The sequence below is a fragment of the Agelaius tricolor genome, unplaced genomic scaffold, assembly GCF_023055355.1.
Source record: "Agelaius tricolor isolate 1412-34295 unplaced genomic scaffold, bAgeTri1.0.p SCAF_26, whole genome shotgun sequence".
Classification (NCBI taxonomy): Eukaryota; Metazoa; Chordata; class Aves; order Passeriformes; family Icteridae; genus Agelaius; species Agelaius tricolor.
This window is the reverse complement of record NW_027269286.1, coordinates 10375315-10399519: the sequence shown is the minus strand read 5'-3', so window position 1 is coordinate 10399519 and position 24205 is coordinate 10375315.

Here is a 24205-nt window from a genome sequence, read left to right as displayed (position 1 = left end):
CAAGCTTGAGACAATGATCCTAGGTTTTCTTCAAAAAGAAAAAGGATTCTCAGACTGCTTCATTATATTCTCAAATAAGTATGCAAACCAGACCAGCTGAATTACTGTCAGGTTGCCTGGAAAAAAAGTTATTGGAGGAATGAGTCAAGAGCTCATGTTTTTCTACTGGCTGGACTGCAAAATGAACCTGTAGGAGGAGCATCTAAAAAGGATGTAGAAATCTCCAAAGTTAGGGTAGAGGAGAATAAATGATCTCAGAAACTGAGGGAAAATGACTATTGAGGATTACCAAGAGAAACACAAATACAGAAACATTTTAAGAAAAGTTCAAATGTTCTAATTATAGGAGGAATGGAAGATTTTGGGAGAATGTGGTTTACATTTTTAAGTCTGGCCAGAGAAATAGCCCTTCAAACCAAGATAAGGGATGGGAAATGTGCTACTAACAGAAAGCATCTTTAGGTAGAAGATTGGCCTGACAGTATACTAATGTGATTTGTGTGGTGGTTTTCAATTTTTTTTTCATTTGAAGACTGCTTATGGAATGTATATGTTTTCATTCGCTCTGATTTTTAAAAAGCTGCTCTTGAGAAGTGAGAATAAATACTGCTTGTTTGTTCTGTCTTGTCTAAGTAGAAGACCACAGGAATGAGAGAAAACTATGCCAACCCTAAGAATAAATGAACATGTTACTCCAATTATGCTGTTTTAACTTGCATTCAAACATAACTGTAGCTACTCATAGTTCTTTTGATGGTTTAGTATTCATACTTTAAGAAAAAGATACAGGTTGAATCACTTCAAAATTCTAACCAAAGACTCTAACAGACTATGTTGGATTTAATCCAATTTATAATAGAAATACAAATAATATTTTTTTAAATTTTAAAACAACCAATCAAAAAAAAAACCAACAACAAACCCACCCAACCAAAGCCAAAACACTCACACACTTCCAAGTCCTGAGGATCATATTGGAGACAGATAATCCTATAAACTGATTTCTAAATTTATTTTTAAGTACTCTCCATTGCTATGTGGAACGTTGCATTAGAACCTATGCACTCCTTGAATATAATAATTTTACAGATTGACATTTGTGAGTACAGCTTGTTTTTTATGCTTAAGTGCCTACAGAAGAATAGCAAAGTAGAACCTCAAGAGTAATTTCTCCTGCTCTACAGTAGTGTCATATGTATATAAATTCCAGAGTGGAACTTTTCAAAATGCATTGCACTGGGAGTTAATTTGATTTATTTACAATTACCCTCTGCATGCTCCTAAATCTCTTGCTTTATGACTTAGTAGAGAAGCTTTCTTTTTTATATTTCTACTGAGTATTATCTTGGTCTTCATTAAATCTTATCTCACTAAATTACTGCAGCCAAAGTGCCAGATCATCTAGATGCATCTACATTTGTTTGTGCTTAAATACCTCTCTTGCTAGAGGACTAAGATTGAAATATTTTAGTGCATAGTCAGTTCTGGATGTGTTTATTAATTCAATTCTGAGCTTTGCCAGATCACAATTTTTTTGGGCCTTAGACCTCTTCAAATAAATATAAAATTTTTTCAATTAGTTTAAAGAAAAAAAATCCCTTTCAGAATAGTTTTTTGATAGATCTCCTTTAAAATCAGAAGGGCTATAAGAAGAGTTCAACATATGATGGGTTTCCTGTGTAGTATAATCTTCCAGGCACGCTATAATTTAGGTAATATGCATATAAATCATTAAAATTATCAGTATTTTGCATAAAATGTTATATCTTTCTGTATCCAGAGACACTGTTCTCTTTTTTCATGTAAACCAACACATTTAAACTACAGGTAAACACAAGCCCCCTTCACTTCTGTTTTCAAAAAGAAGGATATGTTACCACAGGTGGTGCTGGTCATAGCCTGTGTCTTTTAGGTGAGATGGTGTGACAACTTACCCTTAATGGGAAAGGCCTCTACAGATGGTTTTGTAGATATCTTGCTTGTGGTAGGAGAAAACATATTTTACAAATGCTAGCAAGTACAGACTTCTACACATAACCTAGAGCAGAACTGGTGCAGATGTTTGTTTAAGAAGAAGCTTTGTTGTTCCATGGTGAGTCCTCACCATGAAATGGGAAGAGATGTCTAGGACTGTGGAGACACAGGCTAGGAAGTCCATCACCATGTGATGTGAATTGCAAAATTCATGTCCAGCTTCAGCCTAGATCCAACCTAAACCAAATTAAGCTTTAGCAGATATGACACAGAGTCAAGATGCATTTGGCAAAGTTAGTACAGAGTGGTTTCTTTTGACAGAATTATTTTTTTTTTTATGCTGCAACACAAGTCAAACTAGTGAGTCTCATACCTAGCTTGGTTCTACTCTACACAGAATGACTACCAAAAATCTCTGCTAGATCCTCATTTGCCATCCTTCATTTTAGACACATGGCATATGCTACTCGAGTATAAGAATTATTTTCACAATATGTGTCAATTCTAAACATTTTGTACTTAATGCCTATTTTGAATATCACTTGCTTCTGAACACCTATCTTTTTTTTTTTCTGTGACTGGTAAATGGTGTGTTTCTATTTTTTGGCAGTGTTCATACATCCGCTGTGGGCCAACGTAAGTTAGGAAAAGGTCAGTGAAATAATTTAGGAAATGCAATTGCAACCTCCTGAATTAAATATTTTATTCATAATCTCTAGAGTGCTATAGAAACACGACATTTTCTGCCAATGCATTAAAATTCTATACATACAAATATAGATGTACCCACAGATGCTTAATAATTGTAGTGCATAAACATGAACTAAATTTATGTTTTATATAGCTGTATGATCTTTTAAAGATTTTTTTTTTAGTTTTATTATTTTTTTTTCAGTTTGATGAAGTTTTACTTTACTTTCTTCCCATCTTTCAAACACTTTTGTCTCCTTTGGAAGCCCAAGATTAATTAGTTGATTCTCTCTTTTCTAATTCCATCTACAGTTCAGAGGCACGTAAAACCACAAAGCAAGATAATAACCAATAAATGGAATAATTAATTCAATGCACTGAAACTAATTTTAATTTATATTTCTCAAAGATTCTCACTAGGGAATGGAGAACCTGGAGTTCTAGGGACTGAGCTGCTCCAGTTCTGGTTATTTTGAATATGTTGTGGACAGAAACAGTTTCTCTAAAATTGGAAATTCCGACAGCTAAAATCAGAGGGGAAATTAATAACCAAAAAAATTTAAAAATTAGCAAGAAGTAGGAAAAAGTTCAGAATTATTTCAATCATAGCCTAACTCTTTTAATCAAAACAATTTTGTTTGCCTCACAAAGACAACTGAGTATGTAAATCCCTGGTGTTGTACAGCCTGCTGACTTCCTCTCACAGCTCTGCTACTTGCTGACCCAGACCCTTGCCACAGCCCATGTGCTGCAGACAAGTAGCCCATCATTACTGGCCCTGAGCTCACTGGGAAGCACCAGGAATCTCTGCTGCACTGGGCATGCAGAGCTGCATCTGCCTGCTGGAGCTCCACGTTCTTTAGGGTCTGTGATGTGCTATGGTGGTGGCTACAGTGGGTGCTGGGCACTGTGCCTGTGGCTCTCCTTGTGTGTTTCTGATGCCAGAGCTACCTGGAAGACATATCCTCCATAGTTATCTCTTTCTGGCAGGCATGATAGAGTTCCTTGAAGAGTTCCCTTGGTCCCTGGACCAAACCAGATGGCCCAAAACCACTTTGCTGAGTCAGGGGTCCCCTCACGAGTATTGTCCTACAGCGCTTGATGTCCCACTTCTGCTGCTAATAACTAAACAAAACCCACTTGGAAAATTGGTCAGTTCAGTAAGATTGTCAGTTCAGACTGATCTGTTCATTAACCTTAAGAAACTAAGACCAAAGGAATGAACATTTGAGAATCAAAGAAATAATCAGCTTTATGAAAAACATGACTGAGACATGTTTTGTGTACATTTTTAGTGTACATTTGGCCTCCTAGCTCCCCAAAATCAGCAAGCAGTAAGTACAGTCTTAATTTTTTAGGATGAACTTTAATTATCTAGTTTTACACCTTGAAACCTGAGTTCATATTCCTTTTTCCCCATCTGAATCTGCTTTAAAAACCCTATTTTAGTACTTGATATTTTCTTAAGTATTGGATAGATGCTTAATTTTCCCACCCTTTCCTGTGATACACATTAGTACCCATGTCATAATGCTATGCTAAAGTGCTTTCAGATGATTGCAAGAAAAGTAGATAACTACTTTTTGCCCAGTGCTTTATTTAATGAAATGGATTTAAATATACACATGCTTTAAGCACAAATCAAATAAATAAGCACTCAGCAAAGAACCCCACTTACATGCCAGAAAGGGTAAATCTTTAATGACTGGAATCTCTGAAATTTCCTTTAATGTTTTCTGGCCCAATTTTCAATTAAATTGCAGTACATTATTAATGCCATGGAAGGGACAGCAAAGAAAGCAAATAAAAAGTTCAAAATGAGGCTCCATATCTAATAAGCAACTGTGACAAAAGTGCCACAATACAAAACTTCATAGGAATTATTCCATTGCACATAACAAAGTAACTAGTGGAGCATAAAGCTAACAATTATTGTGTGTTCATAGTTCAAGCACAGTATGCTTTTAAAATGCTAACAGTAGCAAGCTATGCCAGAAAGCACAGCCCCATCCAATAGTTTTATGCAAAATACAGACACTAACCAAGTCTTAAAATCTAGTACAAAGTACTATAACATGTTCCTAGGTTTCATATTATGCTGTAAAATGCAATGAAAAAGCCCTAGCCAACAACAAACAAACAAAAATTCTTCATTTGCCTGCTAGGTATTCCAGAGCCTTTTTTTTTTAGAGCTTTTAAAGTAATACCATTCCCTTCTGTGTGATCCCTTTTTTGGATAAGCTTTACAGCTTGCATGTGAGCCCTTTCTGATTGTTCTTTATTGACAAGAACATCTTGCCAAATCAAGGCTTTTCCATTTGTCTTTTCAAAAATTCTAGCATATTTTGGATGCCCCTTGACACAGAAATTTAATTAGGATACATAGCAGTCGTGTTCATTTGATTTAGAAAGTGAAATAAAGCAGGTTATTCTCTGGAAGAAAACCAATTTAGATCTGGGAAAAAAAAAGGAAGGTGGCTAAAGAGTGAGGGCTTCACCTCAAAATGAGCAATCGTCTTATGCTCTGAAGAATCCTGAAGGATTATTTATATGACAGCTATTTACTGTTCTTTTCACTGCTAGATTAACATAGTGGCGTGCTTTCTTCAGACACTGAATTTAGCTTCAAGTCTATTATTCACACCTTTTGGGATGAAAGAAAAAAAAAAGTAAAGGTGCTATAATTCAGACAGCTCTTTCCTTCACTGAATCTATTAATTGACTTATTATATATATTGGTTACGTAACTTTTAGCAACTACAATATGCTCACCTTTTAGTTTAGTCTGCTCTTGTGACTTACGAAATTGTTAGTCCATGGCTTAGCAAGAGCAAATGTGCAACTGGAACCACATTAGTGTGTTTAAAGGCATTCAAGGCACTTTGTAAAGAAATCAACTATTGAATTAAGGAGTGTGTAAGATTTCAAAAAATTATCAACCAGTAAGTTTTGGGATAAAACTGGCAGTAAAACAACAAATTTCTACACTTAATTTCAGATTTCCAACAAGTTGGACATTCCAATTGGGTATTTTCAGTAAAAACTAACAAAATATTTCATAGACATATCTACTCTGCATGTGAAAACTACAAAGCCTCAGGACTCAGAGGTCAGCATCTAAATTTGTTTTATTCTTTGAAGTCTATAGGTCCAGTGTGTGTTGAACAACCACATTTGCCTGTCAGTATTTTCTGGTTTTGCTGAGAGATTACGGCTGCAAACATGAAGTCTGTCTGCCCTGCCCTGCTGTCCCAAACCACTGCTCAAAATTACAGGAGTATCTGTCTCTCCCAAATTACTGCTGCTTCCAATATTTAGCAGCCTGAAGAGAACCATGATTTTTAATAGGAGTAGAATTTCTAGTAATGCTGTATACCTATGAAAAGCTTCAGAGTATAGTGATATTTTGACAGAGGCAGAGTGGAGAAAGTTGTATTATAAGCTGCTCATGCTGTAGCTGCCCTCTGAATATATAGAGGTTGTCAACCACCAAGGTTGCTGTGTTTTTCAGCAGTCACTCAGTGCCAAGCAGCATGATGGAGGATTGCTACATTCAACATGCGAGTCCTAGGCGATCCATACTGTGTAACAGGAGTTCCTGAATAATATAACAAGAGAGCAGATGACAGTGACTGCTTCGGTTTGGCTCATCTTAGCCTTTTAAAGGTACATGCCCACATCCTTCTTTCTCTTCCAAATATTACTCTAATAACAACATAAACATAATGTAAAATTTTGAATTTTATAAACAGACAAGTAATTAAGCTAATTACGTCCATCTAGTTTTAGAATTGCAGAGCGCAGTGGATCTCTCTGAGACATCAGCATCATTGTTACCAGATGGAAATAAATCTTTCTTTTCTGTCTGAGACTCTGAGCCCAGTCTCTGAGGGCTCATCTGCTCAGCCTGCTGTGGCTGTAGTTTCTTTGAGAGATTTTTGGGAGACACAGCCAATTCAATGCCATTTATCTCTCTCTTTTCTGGGATCTGGAGAAGTTGTTGCTTATTGCTTCACAGTATATGCCATTTGGAGTGACAGCCTCATAAGACAAGGAGGATACCTCTTGTGATATTGCCTCTGTTTGTGACCATTGTTTCTTGCTGTGGTATACACAGCTTCATTTTTGGGAAGATTCAGCAACTGCTGTAAGACCAAATCATCCCAAGGTTTTTTTTCTTGATGTTGTTTTTTCTTTGCCTTTTTTTTTTGTCCATTCCCTTTACATCTGCAAATTCCCAATGACTTTGACATCAGTGGGTTTGGTTTTCTGTTGAACAAATGTGAGGAGGTGACAGCCTGTGCCTCACTGGCATTATTCAGGAGGCTGGATGGGATTCTACAGCTGCTTTTCTGAGGTGCTTAATTTGTTTGACACTGTCTCTAAACTCTTACCCTGGGGATCACGTGAGAATAGCAGCTAGATGTCCAGACCCATATTTCACCACAGAATGCCTAGACCCAAACCCACTGAGCTGTGGCCACATGTCAGATGTTGATATGCATGGTCACCTGTTTAACTATAGTATCTTTACAGGATACTAATTGTTTAGGACAGGTAAATATTTTTTTCCAGCCAGTATAAACAAATTTATGTCTACTTTGTTTTGAGAGAGAAAAAGGAAGAAGCATGATTTTCTATGCCAGTGGACTGGTCTCTTACCACTGACTGGAAAATGTAACAAATCTTGATATCTTCTTCAGCATTACTGCTCCTTTTGGGCAGTTCCAAGTATCACTGACCTTTCCCTAACTGAGCAACACTTAAACCTGTGTTATTTCTAAGCACTCTTCCAAATGTGTCAGAAGCATTTCTACTTGTTGAGAACTGCAAGCTGGCGCCTTAAAAAATCTGGTGAGTTTTGAGTACCATAAGATGACAAGTATGTTAATGTGTCATCAAGAAGGAGGCAAAAGAAGTAGCACATTTTTGAACATGCAAATCCTAAGCAGTCAAATGGTGTTGTGTCAGACTGTTTCAAAATGCCTTCTTTGGACTGAAAGTAACATTATGAGAAGAGAATTTATACAAAGTTATAAGCCTTTAAAAACATGTAGTTATAATGAAGTGCATCATTAGATGCAACTTAACTGTTGCTACAGTCATGATGTTATGCATTCAAATAAAGAACAGCACTTAGCAGATAATCTCCTAAGTAAATAAGATCCATGATCCACCCTGCAAAACATATTATATCTCAGCAGTACTGTTTCTAAATAACATTAATCACAGTCTTATACAGGACATTGACAACAATTTTGGTTTGGCAGGAAAGGACATATTTTAATTCTTAAGATAAATTATATGCTATTTATGTTCTTTTAAACCACTTTGAATAATTCCTAAGCTACCTGGAACAGAACACTTTACAATTTTTTTTTTTATATGAAGCACAGAAATTTTTTACCTTTTGATTGGTATCCCTCTTTCAACTTATGCAAATTCATTGGTAGTTGACTTGTGGCAGAATTTCTCCTGGCAAAATCTTAGTCTAGACACTATACACATTAAAGTTTTGAGTCAGAGAAGTTAGAATTTTCTGCAAAATTAACTCAAGATTAAATCTTTCTATGATAGAACAGAGATTTGAAGAATGAGTAAACCTTGCAAATTGTTGGCTAACTTAATTGATGTTGAGTTTTTCTTAGCTTTTGTTGTTTTGTTTTGTAATTGCTCCCCTTTGTCAGTACAGTGTACCTATCTAGTAAGATGAATATCTAGTCCAATTCTGCTGTTCAACTTCTTCCAATTTCTAAGGACAAAAAAATGCATGTAAAAAAAGCATAAAAAATATATAAGACGATGATATATAAGACCCAAATTGTTTATATTACTAAGTCACACTGCCAGATATTTCCTGCTGCACTCAGTTAAAACAAGTGTGTTTTCTGAATTTGCAATTTAGGAAGATGCACCAGGGGTTTGCTTCTGTACACAGGTCTTAGCATGGAGGACACAGACCTCTGTCTCCTTGGAGCACCAGAAGACTGAAGTCAGTGTCAGTCCTCTAACCCATGAGTCTGCACTTGTTTATGCTTCACAGCCAGGCCAGCCAGGGCAATGTGGTGTATACATCACCAATAAGTGCTTGGAGCCAGCAGTACATTTCTCTGTCTTTACATAGAAAAAGTCTTCTCAAACATACAAATAAATTATTGTTAGAGATTAATTGTCATGTGTAAGCTGAGCTGTTGTGACTGTGTTTGTCTTTCACAAATTTGGTGAGATGTCTGCATCTAAAATGGAAGGCTCCCTAGTAAAAAAGAAATAGGTACTTTTAAGGCATATTTCTTCTGATATACTTTAACTGTCTACTTTAGAATGAGATGAATCACTCCACACAGCTGCTATTCCTCCCTGTGCTTTATAAAAGGCATCTAGATGACTAAATCGGATGTAGTAATTACTTTGTACTTTGACTGTGTAACTCACAGGAAATGTAATATGAAATGCATTTGCTTAAGTCTTAACAAGAGAGGACATAAGCTAGAGCATTTTTCTTCATATTTGCAGTGGGGTAACAGCATCCATACTGTCAGTAATTGAAGTTCAGCTGGCAAAAAATAACTTGTGAAGCCATAATACAATTCTACCTACATTTTCAGTAGTATTGAAAGCAGTTGAAACTATTCAAGCCTTTAGTGCTGGAAAACCCCATATTAAGTATGTTCAAATATTTCAGATTTAATTCAGCTCCTCTGTTATTTTGAATCAGTTATGTGCATCAGCTGGAGATTGATCAATAATGATAATAATAATAACAATAATAAATTATGTCTCTACTACTGCATTTCCTGGCTAGCTGCCTAAGGAAAAAACCTTGCTCCTTTGGCTCCCCCTTTGTGTGTACTTAATCAAATTAGCCTGAAATAGAAAAAGCAATATACAGATCAAAGGAAAATGTTTAACTATAAATTACTTGCTTGTCTCTTGTGCTTACTCACCTTCCTTCAAATAGGAAAGGAAGTAGTAGAATTTTTTTTTTTTTTTTGCCTACTTAGTTGTCCATTAAGGACATTTCATATAGCTTGAGACCAAAAAGACACAGGGCAGTCCAAATACTAGTCTCCTGTGCACTAGTCTAATTAATGGTTCATAACCGACTGGAAGTGAGATGCAAAGACTTAAAATAGGTATCCTCAGACATAGTGTTAGTTAGAAAGGATGAAAAATAATGAAATAATATGTCTCATGGTCAGCTTTTCATGCCCCAATGCTCCCAGGTCCTTCCCAGCAGAGCTGCTCTCCAGTAGGTCAGCCCCCAGCCTGTGCTGGTTATTCCTCCCCAGGTGCAGGACCCAACACTTGCCCCAGCTGAACCTCATTAGATTTCTCTCTGCCCAGCTCTCCAGCCTATCAAGATCCCACTAAATGGCAGCACAGCCTTCAGGTCTGGCAGCCACTCCCCCAGTTTCACATCATCAGCAAACTTGCTGAGGGCACATTCTATCCCTTCATCCAGGTCACTGACAAAAGAGTTGAACAAGGCTGGACTCAGTATTTATCTCTGGGGAATGCCACTGACTACAGGCCTCCAACTAGATTCTACTCTGCTGATCACAACCCTCTGAGCTCTGCCATTCAGCCAGTCCTGGATCCAATTCAATGTCCATTCACTTAATCCAGATTTCCTGAGCTTACCTAAGAGGATATTATGGGAAACATTTTCAAAAGCCTTGCTGAAGTTGAGGCAGACAACCTCCACTGCTCTCCCATCATTGACATACCCTGCTGTGTCATCACAGAAGTCTATCAGATTGGTGAAGCATGATTTCTCCTTAGTGAATCCACTCTGAAGGAAAGCAGATTACTGCCATAGCACAGTGGGATGTACATGGATAAAATTATTTAGCTGATAATTTGCCCTAGGATATCTACAAAAGGTTCTTACTATCTAAGTGAGGCACAAAAGTCAAGAACCCATTGCAATAAAGTTAGTATTCCATGAAGAAAGACAGCATGATGATACTGATTTTAATAAGCTACATTAGCTTCTTGGAGTGTTTTTTCTCTCCACTGAAGGAATCTAAGAAAGTTTTTCTTGGGTATCTCAATAAAGTGCCTGAGGTTGCAGAAGTGATATCACTTGTTCTTAGTTCTCCCCATAAGTTCTCACTTAGATACTCAATTTTTAAAAAAAAACTGTTCTAAAGACACCTAACTTTTAGCTTCCTGGTCCTGTAGTAAAAGTCATAGACTTGAAGTTATATACACTGTCTGGGAGTGGGGTTGCAAAAATATGTAAGGGCACCTTTGCACTCTGAAGAGGGGATGAAAGGCTTGAATTAGCTATGCAATAAGGAATTGTTGAAACATGCATCTTCAGTCTTATCACTTTTAGGATTCAGGGAGGAAACTCCCTCACTAGGGAGATACGCATAGAAGTCCTTAGTTTTTCCATTCATTAGTGGTTTCCAGCCTTTAAACTACATAGAGTCTTTCATAAATGCAGTCCACTGGCTTTCAAAATTTATCAATTTGCTGTTCCTAGTTTTGTTCACAAAGATTTATCTAGAGAAATCAAATTAATGCATTATTAATGCAGTGACATGCATACAAGATTTGACAACCAGATTTGTTCTGTTGGCCTCATTGCTCTGGTTGTGGAAATGTCTAAAAGCATTTTCTTATAACATGCAGGTGCAGTTTGGTGCCAGAAATAATTTTCCCAATATGTTAGCAAATGATATTCTGGCTCTTGATTCATGTACCACTGAGCTGTCAGCAATCAGCCAATTGATGAAAGGTTGGCTAGCCAACTTGCAACACTTCTTTTCATATTCTGGCAAAGATCTTATTCTAAAGAGATGATATTCATTTAATTAAAGATAATTGACATATTGATATATCTCTCTATATATCTCTTTGAGGTAATATTGGATTGCAGCAGACAGCAAAATACTGCATTAAAATACCTGTTTTGATTATAAGGAATTTGATTATAAAACCAACAAAATGTAGAATTCAGGTTGGTTTTTAAAAGGACCTTTGAGTTAACAGACATGACACAGAGTCGTGTTTAGGGACAGGATGCATTAAACAGATCAGTCTTGGAGCATGGTGCCAGATTTTAAGACAGTATCTCTAAGACTGCGTATGTTTTGCTTTGCTCTGATAGCCACTGCACAGAATGCTGAAATGTCTGTTGCAACAAATTGGCTCTGTCACAAGCATTGCGGCAAAGCAAATTCTTTAAAACTCTTTTACTGGCCTGAACGAAAGAGTCAACAGCCAAAAATGGATAAAAGACTCAATTAGAAAGGAGAAAGGTGTTGCAAAATTAGAGTTAGGGAAGCAGTCTCTTTAATAGGTTTTTAGAATATTTTTCATAATTTTTTTAAATAAATCAAGCCTCTAAGACATGAAAAAATAAGGATTATTTTATTAATGAAGTAACTAATAATAGTGTAACCAAGTTAAATGTGCCTATGTAATGTCCATTTGCCAGTCTGGATACATGTTGTAGTTGAACCTCAGCCAGCAGCTACCCTGAAGCACCTGCTGGTTCATTTTCTAGAGTTGGGACAGGAGAGAGCATCAGAAGAGCAAAAATGAGGAAACCCATAGGTCGAGATGAATATAGTTTAAAAGATAAAGGGAAAGTCACAAAAACAAATGAATTAATTTTGCCATCTCCCATTGGCAGGCAGGTGTTCAGCCATCTCCAGGGAAGCAGGGCTCACTACAGGGAACAGTGACTTGAGAACACAAATGCCACCACTACAAATATTCCCCCCTCCTTCTTCCCCAGGTTTATAAGCTGAGAATGATGCCATATGGTCTGGGATAACCTCTTGGTCAGCTGGGGTCAGCTGTCCCAGCTGCGTCTCCTTATGACTCCTTGTGCACCCTCAACCTTCTCACTGATGGGGTGGGGTGAGAAGCAGAAAAGACCTCGACTCCATGCCAGCACTGATTAACAATAACAAAAACATCCCTGTGTTTTCAGTACTTTCCATCACAAATCCAAAACATAGCCCATACTAGTTGTTGTGAAGAACATTAACTCTCTCTCAGCAAAACCCAAAACAAACCACTAAATTCTCTTTTTTTGCTAAGCACATGGTAACAATAGAGGAATCTAAGTTTTCCATCTGTGCAGGGTATCAGACAACAAAGCATTGCACTTGGCTTACTCCAGATGATCTGAATTTTGGTCGTCTCCTTGGTAGATATGTTCTTATTTTTCTTTACTTTCAGACGGAGTAATGTAATTTTAAAAGTTTTTTTACTGTTGCCTTGTAAAAATGAAGATAACTGATGCTGAAAGGTGTAAGATGAAGTGGAAAAAGGTACATCAGATCTTTCCATAGAAAGATACAATCATCAACCATCCTGAAGCTTTGGAGGTTTCAATCTTCATTGCAGCAACGAATGTTTGATGTGCTGCAATAAAAAAAAACTATTTAAAAATATTGGTATATGGCAATATAATCTTTCTGGAACTTTTTGTTATGTTTGTTTTCCCAAAGTGTAATTTACAATCATATAACTAGAGTGTTATTATTTTGTATTTAATATTAGTATATCAATATAAGCATATATGCATTTAATTTTCCTAAATTTCTGTTTACAAGCTATTATTATAATAGATAAGAATCCATTGCTATAAATGATTGAGACTAAATACTGCATTTAATAAATAAAACAGTTTTTTCTCTTTTCCTTTGAGTAGTTTGTCATTGTATACCTGTTTTTCATAAATGAAGAGAAAAATATTTAATATCAGTTGCACTTTTGCAAGTCTACCATAATGCATATTTTGTTGTTCCACCTACACCTCTCTTTTTTTATTACAGATTTCTTGGACAGGTTTCTGTATCTAAATATTAAAAAAAACTTTCAAGGGTACTATTTAGAGTTAAATTACCTGGTGAATGTCATCTTTGTAGAGATTAAACTTTCAGAAGATGACAACTCTGTATTTCAAGATGTCAGTATTTCAATAATTCTTCCCACCTATTATTTTATGCCAAATCTTTTTGAAAATCTTCAGTCAAACAATGTGTTGGTTTTTATGTTATGGAGCAATCCTTAGTTGTGCAATGATGGATATCCTGCAAATCAGTATTTTTACTATCACAGTGTTGTCACAGTTGGGAATAGTAAGGGTAATTGTCTACTATTGGCTACTACTGGCATTAGCAGTACATGCCCAGAATTTTAAATGAGCCATCTGTGGATTTTTCTTCTGTTTGTAAAAGTAGTAAGCACTAATGTTTGTTTGTTCTACTTTGGGATGTTGCTCCTAAAAGACCGGGTTTATTGATGACCAGGAAGCTAGGAGCAATACAGAATGACAGCTCCTAGTATGGTTCTCAATTAATGCCATGAAAAATATTTAAAAGTTTGCATACAAGTATGGATCAGGTCACTGTGAAACCAAGCAAAAGAGATTGAGAGACTCTCCAGTGCTAAGATAAAAATGGAACAATCAAATGACAACTGTCATGTCTTTAAGGGGCAGAAATAGTTTACTGTCAAAAGTTGTTCTAGGCAGCCCAATGCTCCGCCTCCTAAGCTTTTCCTGCTGGGCAACCCTGTACCAAATCTAAATTTTGTGTTGACCTCTACATGCTGTCTGAAGCTATTCCACAAAAACAATGACAGTATTTATTCTTAGACAGAAGTGAGTGTCCTGTAAATGCCTGATCAAAACCCACTAGTTTAATCAATATGTTAATTTTCAAAGTGGAGTTTATTATAGTGTTCTTCTCATGAAGCTTTCTATCCAATTCAGCTGTGCTGAGAATCAAAACTTCTCTAATCTGTCCTCCTTCTATGGCATATATTTTTTAATACTATGTGTGTGTTTCCCAAAACCTGTTTCTTCTACCATGATGCAAAATCTTTTATCTGATTACCATGAGACACCGAATAATTTAAATATTTCAAGCTGAACTGTGCAACCCTTGCATTCCTAAAATGAGAGCAATTTCAAATCATGGGTGGTTTCTATTAAATGTAATTATTCTACCCTGTGACTTTGATAGTATAGTTATGGGCTACTAAATTAGGCCAGTTGCCCCTGTTCTCTCTGCTTTTTCTGTGGTTCTTTTTATGGATTCAACATGGATCCATACCAATCCAACATGGAGTGTGACATTCATTATATGATAAATAGAATGAATGTTATATTTCCTTCTTGATGTGGTTAGTGTTGTTTGCATCAGAACAACATTCATTCTCTACTCTAAAATTATTCAGTAGGGAACAAAATAATCTTCAGTAAAGAGTTAGTGATACAGCCTCATCTGGTAGCATTTTGTTGTCACATCACACTGGATTAAGTCCTCTAATTTTAATATTTGCTATATAATTATGTGGATCTCCTTTTCCCTTCCCTTCCCTTCCCTTCCCTTCCCTTCCCTTCCCTTCCCTTCCCGGAACCTTCCCTTCACGGAACCTTCCCTTCCCGGAACCTTCCCGGAACCTTCCCTTCCCTTCCCGGAACCTTCCCTTCCCGGAATCTTTCCTTCCCTTTTCTCTTATAGCTTGTACCTGAGAAAAGCAGGGAGCTATTCTAGTCTTGGTTTTTCATAACCTTTTCTTGCTTGCCTATCAGTATACTGTCCAGATACCATTTTCCTGTGATGAAATACCTACAGGAAAGGATTTTGGTGTTATTAACATGAAATGTCCCCTTCCAAGTGCAAAGCTGGCAATAAGACTCGCTTTGTTTTTATGGAGAATGTTTCATATAATTGCCCAATTTCTTCAGATGGTATTTCAAAAAGAGCAAACTCCTTTGGCATTTTGTGCAAGTGGTACATGCAGAGCACAGAAGTGGTACAGGACTGGTCACAGAGGGACATGCTATCCATAAATGTTGATTATAAGGTAGAATAAGGTCAGTATTTCAGAAAGGCAAAGCACTCAGAGTGTCTGTTAAGAATGACTTTGTTAAGTCTCGCTGGTGGTGAGCTGCTTATGCATATGCACTGTAGAACTTAAACTATAAGGGCTCTGCCATGCATTTAGGAGTTTCTTATTTCATTGCCTATTGAATATCAAAAAGGGAAATTTGTTTAATACTCTAATTCTTTCATTGTATTTAAATATTTTCAGGGCAGGAAATCACCAGGAGAGCATGTATGCTTGAATTTCATCCATCAAAATTGGATTACTGTAATGGGCTCTACATGAGGTGGCTTCTTAAAACCACTCAAACTTGATCTTGTGCAGTACGCAGCTGCTCTCAGTAAATGGTACTTCTTACAGAAAAAAAAAAAGCTCTACTATGTGTTGAGATATAACTTTAAACTTATCTTCTAGTTATGAAGCACGATGGGTTTGTGCAGCCTTTGGGGATGTCAAGGGAAGTGTTTCTGTAGGTTCCAGTACTGCAAAATCAAACTTTAAATGAGACAAGCCAGCACATGTCAAGGCACTCTGACACTGTGATGGTGTGTGAGCTCTAATTAGGTATGCTCAAGACCAGATCACGGGGATTAAATGTGAAGGAACTCAAGGAAAAGTGCTTGAATCCTTGGATTTGGAATTTGCCTCTGACTAATTCACCAGCATTGTTTTTTACTGAGAGAGGTGATGGAAGGCTTAGACTCTGGAAAATTAGGTGGTTTTTTAACACTGGGCACCTTATCAGTAACTTAACTAGGAAGACTCCTGAAACTTTGAAATAAAAGTGCTAGATGTCTGAAAGGGTATATATAAAAAAATTTAAAAAACATTAGACTGTCATCTGTGCTGTTTATTAATGGACTGAATGATCTGTGCTGAGCAGAGTATGTATAATGAATCATTTATAAACAAAGCGTGACCTTTTCCTACTTGTAAATTACCCACGAGTAGACTGATTTTTAGAAATCTGGTTGTGGAGAATTGTTTGATCAACTTATGTCAACAGACTTCAGCATATTTGCCTTGAGTAAGATTTCACTAACAGTAATTTATGATTGCATAAATTGCATGAAGTTGTTTCTATTCCTTATTTGGATGGCTGAAAATCTTACAAAGAGTGACTTGCAAGTATAATGTGAACATTTGTGCAAACATCTTTCCACAGAACATGTGGGAGACTTGAACTCTCCATGGCCATGCTTCTTGATGACATTCCTTGTATTCCTTAAACTGAGAGCCTAAGAAAAAACAAATTGAAGGAGTTGTGACAGATTTTCTTCACATCCTATGTTTGTCTTGGTGATATTTCATCCAGTTTAAATGGTGTTTCAACAGAGGTTCATGGGCAGATTTGTCTGAATCACTGTCAGGCTGATGTCCCATGAACACATGGGGAGACGCATGGCAGATGCTGAGAAAAAACATTGTTAATGCTACTTTTGGTCATTAGAGATTCCACTGTTTTTTCCAGAACGATTATGCCAGTCCTGGTCTCCTGATGAAAGTCCAGTTTGGATAATTACATCCTGCCTTCCTAGATTTCACATCTGGTCTATTTATTACTTTCTGCCCTAAAACTGCACTCCATTAATATTGTTGTCTAAATTCCTGGTAATTCAGTTTAGAGGGTTGGGTGTGTGTTTTTGTTGTTCTTTGTCTTGTATGGGCTTCCTGTACACATAAATTCATTGATAAATCTTTGCAGGTGACCAGGCAAAAACTCTTAAAATACTCTCCTGTGTCTAATTTTCACATAGGTAAATGGAGGTACAACTGCAGGAAGTACAACTGCAGGATCTGCATATACCATATAGCAAATAGAACATCTTTTTAATTCTTATTAAAATAGAATAGAGTATATCTTTAGAATAGAGTATTTCAACATCACTTTAAAATGCATGTTCAAAATACTTGGCAAAAGGCTGTTCTGATTAAAGATTCAAAGAGTAATAGCAATGTAGAGTTGAAATATAATCTCAAGTCTAGTGTTGGGACTTATTTGGGTATTATTATTGCTAAGACAGTTGAATACAAGACCAAATACTGTTTAACTTATCCTTCAGTTACTTGGATGAAAGGATAGATGCCTCCTTATCAAGTTTGCTGAAAGCACAAGGCTGGGAGAAGTGGCAGATACCCCAGAGAGCTGTGCAGCCCTTCAGAAGGATCTTGATAGGTTGGAGAGATGAGCAGAGATCTGTCTGAAGTTCAACAAAGGCAAGTGCAGGGTCCTGCTTCTCAAGAGGAATCTCTTGCCCCAGAACAGGCTGGGCACTGACTTGCTGGAAAGGAGCTCCGTGGAGGAGGACCTGGTGGACAGCAACTTGTCCTTGAGCCAGCATGGACATAAGTGCGACCTTATGGCCAAGAAGGCTGATTTCATCCTGGTCTGCATTAGGAAGAACATCCCAGCAGGTGGAGGGAGGTGGTCCTGCCCATCTACTCTGCTCCCATGAGGGCACATCTGGAGCATTGTGTCCAGTTCTGGGCTCCTCAGTATAAGAGAGACATGGAGCTCCTGGAGCAAGTCCAGCACAGAACCACAAAGATGGTTAGGGGACTGGAGCATCTCTCTTACAAGGAATGGCTGCGAAACCTGGGCCTGTTTAGCCTGAAGAAGAGGCTAAACTATTGAATATTCATGAATTCATCAATATTAGTATCTGAAAGAAGGGTGTAAAGAGACTAGATCAGGTTCCTCCTGGTGGTGCTGAGAAACAGGAAGAGAGACAACAGGCAGACACTGAACTCAGAAGGCTCTAGTTGAACTGGGAAAAAACTTTTTGCTGTGAGGGTGTGACTGAGCATAGACACAGGCTGCCCAGAGAGGTTGTGGAGTCTTCTCCTCTGGAGATATTCCAAAGCCTCCTGGACACCACCCTGAGAAAGAGGCTCTAGGATGACCCTGACTGAATAAGGAGCTCAGACAAGATGACTTCCAGTGGTCCTTTCCAGACTTACGTGTTCTATGATTTCATGTATGATTCAAATATCTGTTTTCTCCCTGTGACACACAGCAGTGTACTACAATTGTCAGACCCAACTAGAATTAGCTAAGAGAGCCTCAGTATTTCTGAGGTGGTAAGTTGCAATTGGCTCATGGGATAATTTGGGTTGGAAGGGATGTCAGTCACTTGCATGTTGCAACAGGAGTGTTTGACAGAACAAGAACTGCTCCACACGCTCAGTGACTCTCTAAAGTCAGACCCTCTCCAAAAGCACACTCCATTAACCAATGAAAAACATAAAATAATTGCTGCAGTCCAGAATTCCCTGAAAGACCTTTGTATGCAGCTAGACCTGCTGTGTGCAAAGCTTTTCTGCAACATCTGTCCTGAGGCTCTGTTTGTTTCTGGCTGTCAAAACCCTAGAAACAGAGCCATGACACTTTCTTTTATGGTATCTTGAGGTTTCTCAGGCCAGACAATAAGTGTCTTGAGAATGGATCATGGTATAGATAGTTATGAAACATGCATAGTTGAGATATTTACATGTAGCTCTTTTCATCACTTTCTTGTTTAAAAAAAATTAAAAACTAAGCTGATAATTTAGTAGTCTCTTCCTGAACTTGATAAGGAACATTTTCTTAATTTCTCACTTTAAAACTTTATGCTAAAAATTATGTCAATTTTCTTGTATTATAAAGAGAAGGATGAAAAATATTTAATCTTCCTCTTCTTTTATAACCACTTTTATTGTCACAAAGAGTGTTAATAGATATTTCATTATGAAGTATATAGACAGTTCTCTGTCTACTGGAAGAGTCTTTTGCCTACTGCTTTTTTGTTCCATTGAACCAGTAAATATTTGAGTTTATATTTATGGGGAGAGGATGAAGAGAAAGGGAGGGGATCTGAGCTGGAGAGATCTGATCTTAAAATGAAGTTGAGTATAGATACCATAAAAGGTAGGAACTTGACATTGGTCTCAGGAGAAAGAAAGGAATGAGATTATTGAGCTCCTAAAAAAGCCATTTTAAGAGGTGGGAAAATTTGTTCTGTTGTTTTGAAACATCCCCACCTATAAAACAAAAAAGAAACAAAGAAATAGGCACTCCAAAGAAACAAACAAGCAAAACAACCACGAAAACAAGAAAAACTCCAAAATAAAACCAACAGGAAACCCCCAAAGAACCAAACTTGGTTTTTGAGGTAAAAAGTGTTGTCTTAACTCTCTGAGACTACATAAGATTTTAAGCTTTTTCCAGTTTTAAAGTTAATAACAGAATCCTTTTTATTTCTTGGGGGTACTCTTACCAACCTACAACTTTTTTGTCTGTTTTCCGTAGTCTTTACTATTAGCTTATTCTGTCCCCATTCAGCTTGTTTAGTAAAATTATCTAATAAAAATCAGGATAATAAATTTATCTTTTTCAAATTGTGGAGGCTTCATCTGGCTCAAACGGTGGTGGGTCAATGTTCAGAGTTCAGCAATATCTGGTTATGAAAAACCTAACAAAGGGGCCAGTCCTGGAGGCAAAATTATGTAATGTCTTAAGGAAAAAGGCAGTGGACTGGTGTGCACTCTCAGAAATTGTGATGGAAAACAGCTGATAATATATAGGAAAGCAAGGCTGAGATTCAGAGAACTCTTGAGAGGCCAGAGAAGTAGATAGATTAAAAACCCCATGAAGTTCATTTGGAAGGAATGCAATGTCCTTAACCTGGGGTGAAATAACTCTCTGCCCCAGTACAACCTGGGAGCCGCCTCTCACCTCAGAGAAATGGGGCAGCTGGGGGGTTTGCAGTGCAGGGCAGGGCAGGGGTCCTGGAGGGCAATAACTTGAGCATGGGTCAGCAGTGTGCCCTGGGCACACTGCCACTGGTGGCAGGGTGGGCTGCAGTAGGAAGAACACAGTGGCAGGTTGAGGAAAGTGGTCACTGCCCTGTGGGACTTGTGAGAGCACAGGTGGGTCACTGCATTCAGTGCAGGCTGCCCAGTGCAAGGCAGATGTTGACAAAGTAGAATGAGTCCAGAGGAGAGTTGCTAACTCTTCAAATCATCCATTATCATTTAATCTTCTATATTTTTTGGACATCAGAATGTACTGCAGTTACTATGGTCCCTTAAATGTGCTATGTGACTACAAAAATCTTAATGGAAATAAATTTTCTCTTAGACTGTATTTTATATGAGTATATAAAACACTCATATTATAAACTCATATTTAAAACCACCCATATTTTGCCCATGAGTATTTATAACACTCAAGGGCAAAAAGGAAGCTATATGGGCACTATGTAAGTTTGACAATAATATAATTAAAGCCTTAGACATCAGCAGGGACAATTAACGCTAAAGTTTGTTTTGTTAGATTCAGTTATCACTCCAAAGAAGAGTTGCTGTAAACTAAGACCTTCTTTAGTCTCTTCCAGAACATCTATGTGCCTTTTCAGTGAAAAGATGACATTCCCCTTAGTGACAACATTAGGTGAAAATATGATTTTCTCATAACTTTTTTGGTTTTAGTGAACCGTGATTCAGACAAAGCTTTTGTGACAAGTTCAGAGGAAAAGTACTTCCCTACAAAAAAATACAATGGGCCAGCACACAGAAGTTTTTTTGCTTCATGTTAGTAGGTATCTTCATTTTGGCACACTTCACTTTATTTTCTGTAATTGTGGCAATTTAGAGATTGTTTATTCATATGAACACATTTTTTTTTCTTGAGAACAGATTTGAATTAGTAGAATAATGTAATTGCTATGTGACTCGAAGTGAAACTCCTAGATTTTCACAATATCCAGCTAAAATGCTTCCCCTGTTGAGAATCTTCACAGCTCATGTTACAGTTCTACGGGTTTTCTGAGGTAAACCATGAAATGTAAGAAATGGACAATCTCTACTTTACAGATGTTATAAAGAACATTGATACAGCTCATGTATCAGGTCCTGGTTTTGGCTTATCAACATGGGAAATTATTTTTGTGGATGCCAAATGGCTGTCAAAGTCCTACTAAAGCCAGTATCACTTAAGGAATCTCAGTATCACTTACTGCCTAATTACTTGGGGTTTTTTGTTTGTTTGGTTGGTTTTTTTTCTTCTCTCCTTTCTGCTCATTTATTTTTTTTATAGCCTGGCATGACCCTGCAGGCAGGAGTAGCAGCAACAGGATTACAGAGTGATAATCAGCGGTCATAACTGAAATACAAATAAATTGGCAAAAAATCCACAACTGAGGTTTTTGTAGTTCCCCCATTGCTGAGTTTCCTTAACACTAGCAGTGTTTCTTCATTTCTTTTCTTACACTCTGCCTCTCTGACTCCAATACCTCTGTGGCTATCAGTTAGTTCCCTAACTGTGATAATCATTTATGACCCAGGAGCATTTTCTATTTCCTCTTCTTTCACTCACCCTGGACTGCTGTATTTATCACAGATAACATACACTATATAAGACGGCCTTGTTTCCACCTATCTCGACTGGAGACTGATGTTCTCATGCACCTAAAAACATAGCTGCTCTGGAAGTTTATTTGTCTAAAATAAGCTGTTTTGCATGAGCAGAGTGCTTATTTTGCATTGTAGGAGTACAAACAATAGTAGAAGCACCAAAGTGTTTCTGTTACCTTTTCTCATTTTGTCAATTACATTTGCTGCACTCCTTATGCCACCGATTTTTATGGTAACTTTTTCTTGCCTTCTGTCAAGGTCTTTTAGTACATACTTCTCAGTTCAGTAGCACTCTGTAAACATTTCCCTCACCCACCTCTCATTAAGGCACAGCTTCCATAATCTCTCATTTTTCTGTGACATCACCGGAAAACATTTCACATTGAGCCAACGAATTATGGAATGCAGGCAGAACGACAGAGTTCACAAATGCAAAGTTTTTTTTCTTACAGCAAAATGATATTCACAGTGCCTAACCACGGGACACCATTCTGCTTTTTGGAACAGCCCATCCTGCTTAGGTACTTTCATCAGTGTGGCCCTTTCTCCACAAGAGGGATCCCAAATCTACTTGCTTGACCCTACACACCATTTCAGTCACTTGGGCCAAGGGTGGGGACAGGCATCTGTAAGCAGCTGGGAGAATCAAGGGGCAGGGGAGAGGAGGAGGCACAGTGCAGACCAAGTGGAAGTATTGGGAAGATTGAATGGAAATGAAACTCTCAAATTGGAGTTTATGGGTATAAGCACGTATTTCTGGGAAAGACAACAGAGCACATTCTGAAACATAGATTCAGATCTCTAATCATTGTGGAGATACTCCAGGGACTCCTGAACCTGTGTCAGCTGTTCTGAGACTGATTACTGAAACTGTCAGAGTTTATTCAACACTCTTATACTTGGATTTTTTATAAAAGCTGATAGATTTTTTCATTGCTGCTCTTTTCAGTATTAAAGTTAGGGGAGTATTCTAATTTTGCTCTGGTTCTGCATGAAATATTTCAAGAAAAATCATTCCTTGCAATGTACTTTCAGTGCTTCTATGAGGCTGTTTTCTTTGTACAGCAGAATTAGTCTAATCTTCTCATACCTATGCACAAAGACAGAACATTAATATATTTAGACCATTTGATTGGTTACTTACTATTTACAGTGGTATAAAAAATTAATACTGTTGCTGGAGCATGAAAATTCCAAATTAACAGAAACTAATGCTGCCACTGAGCCAGATTTAGCACTGCTGAGAGAAACTGAGGTAATTCTGTAAAACACAACATAACACGCTATAACTACTTCTGATTTAAACATGATTTTTCATACATGGTAACCCAATGTATTAATCACTTTTTCTTTTCTGCTTCTTGCCTCAGTCTATGTGATTTGTAGCAATACTTTTTGCATTAAAGGAGTTTTAGAAAAGAATTACTAGAAACTTGGAGTGTCAAAACCAATCTGTATTAATGCCACCATCCTACAAAATATGCAGACAGTACTTACAGAAATGCTACCTTTGTGCAACTTTTTTTTTCCTGAAAAGTCAGCAGATAATAATATTTTTTAAAAAAATAGAGGAAGATATAACTACCTTGGTCCTGATTTATAGCCCCTCTTATCTTTTAAGTCCATCCACTCAGGATTTTGTGCTTCCCTTTTTTCTTCTTTTCAGAAAGAAAAGGATTTTGTGCTTCCCTTTTTTCTTCTTTTCCCTTTTTTCTTCTTTTCTTTTCTTCTTTTCTTCTTACCCTACTGAAAAATAAAATAAAAAAAAAAAATACCCAGAAAACTGAATTTCAAGTAAATCAGGTCTCCCCAGAGTACAGTGATGAGGTTATCTGTGAGGAAGGCCCTAGTTCTTGGTGAACGAAGGCGCTAATGAAAATTAGCATTCTAAAAGGATCTTTTGCAGCTGTCTTCATAAAAAGAAACTGATTAGTGGTTTGGACGGTTCTAACTCTGTAAATTATCAAACAAAATACGGCAGAAGCATCCATTTACGTATATGAAAATTACAATTTGAACATCACACTTAGAGCACATTAATCAACTTCATTCTTTGTTTTTATGCCTAATGAGGCTTTTCAGAAAGGTAAACAGCTTTCTAAATAGAGTTGCCTTGGCAAAAATGGATTAAATGCATCCCTATTTGGTATTTATTTAGTTATTTATAGTCTTTTTCTCTACTATTTGTCTATTCATATATTTATTTATTTATGTAAGTAGGTGTGATTTGGTAAGATGTGGATAAACATTTGGAATGACCAGGCTTCTGCGCAAAAACACCAGCATC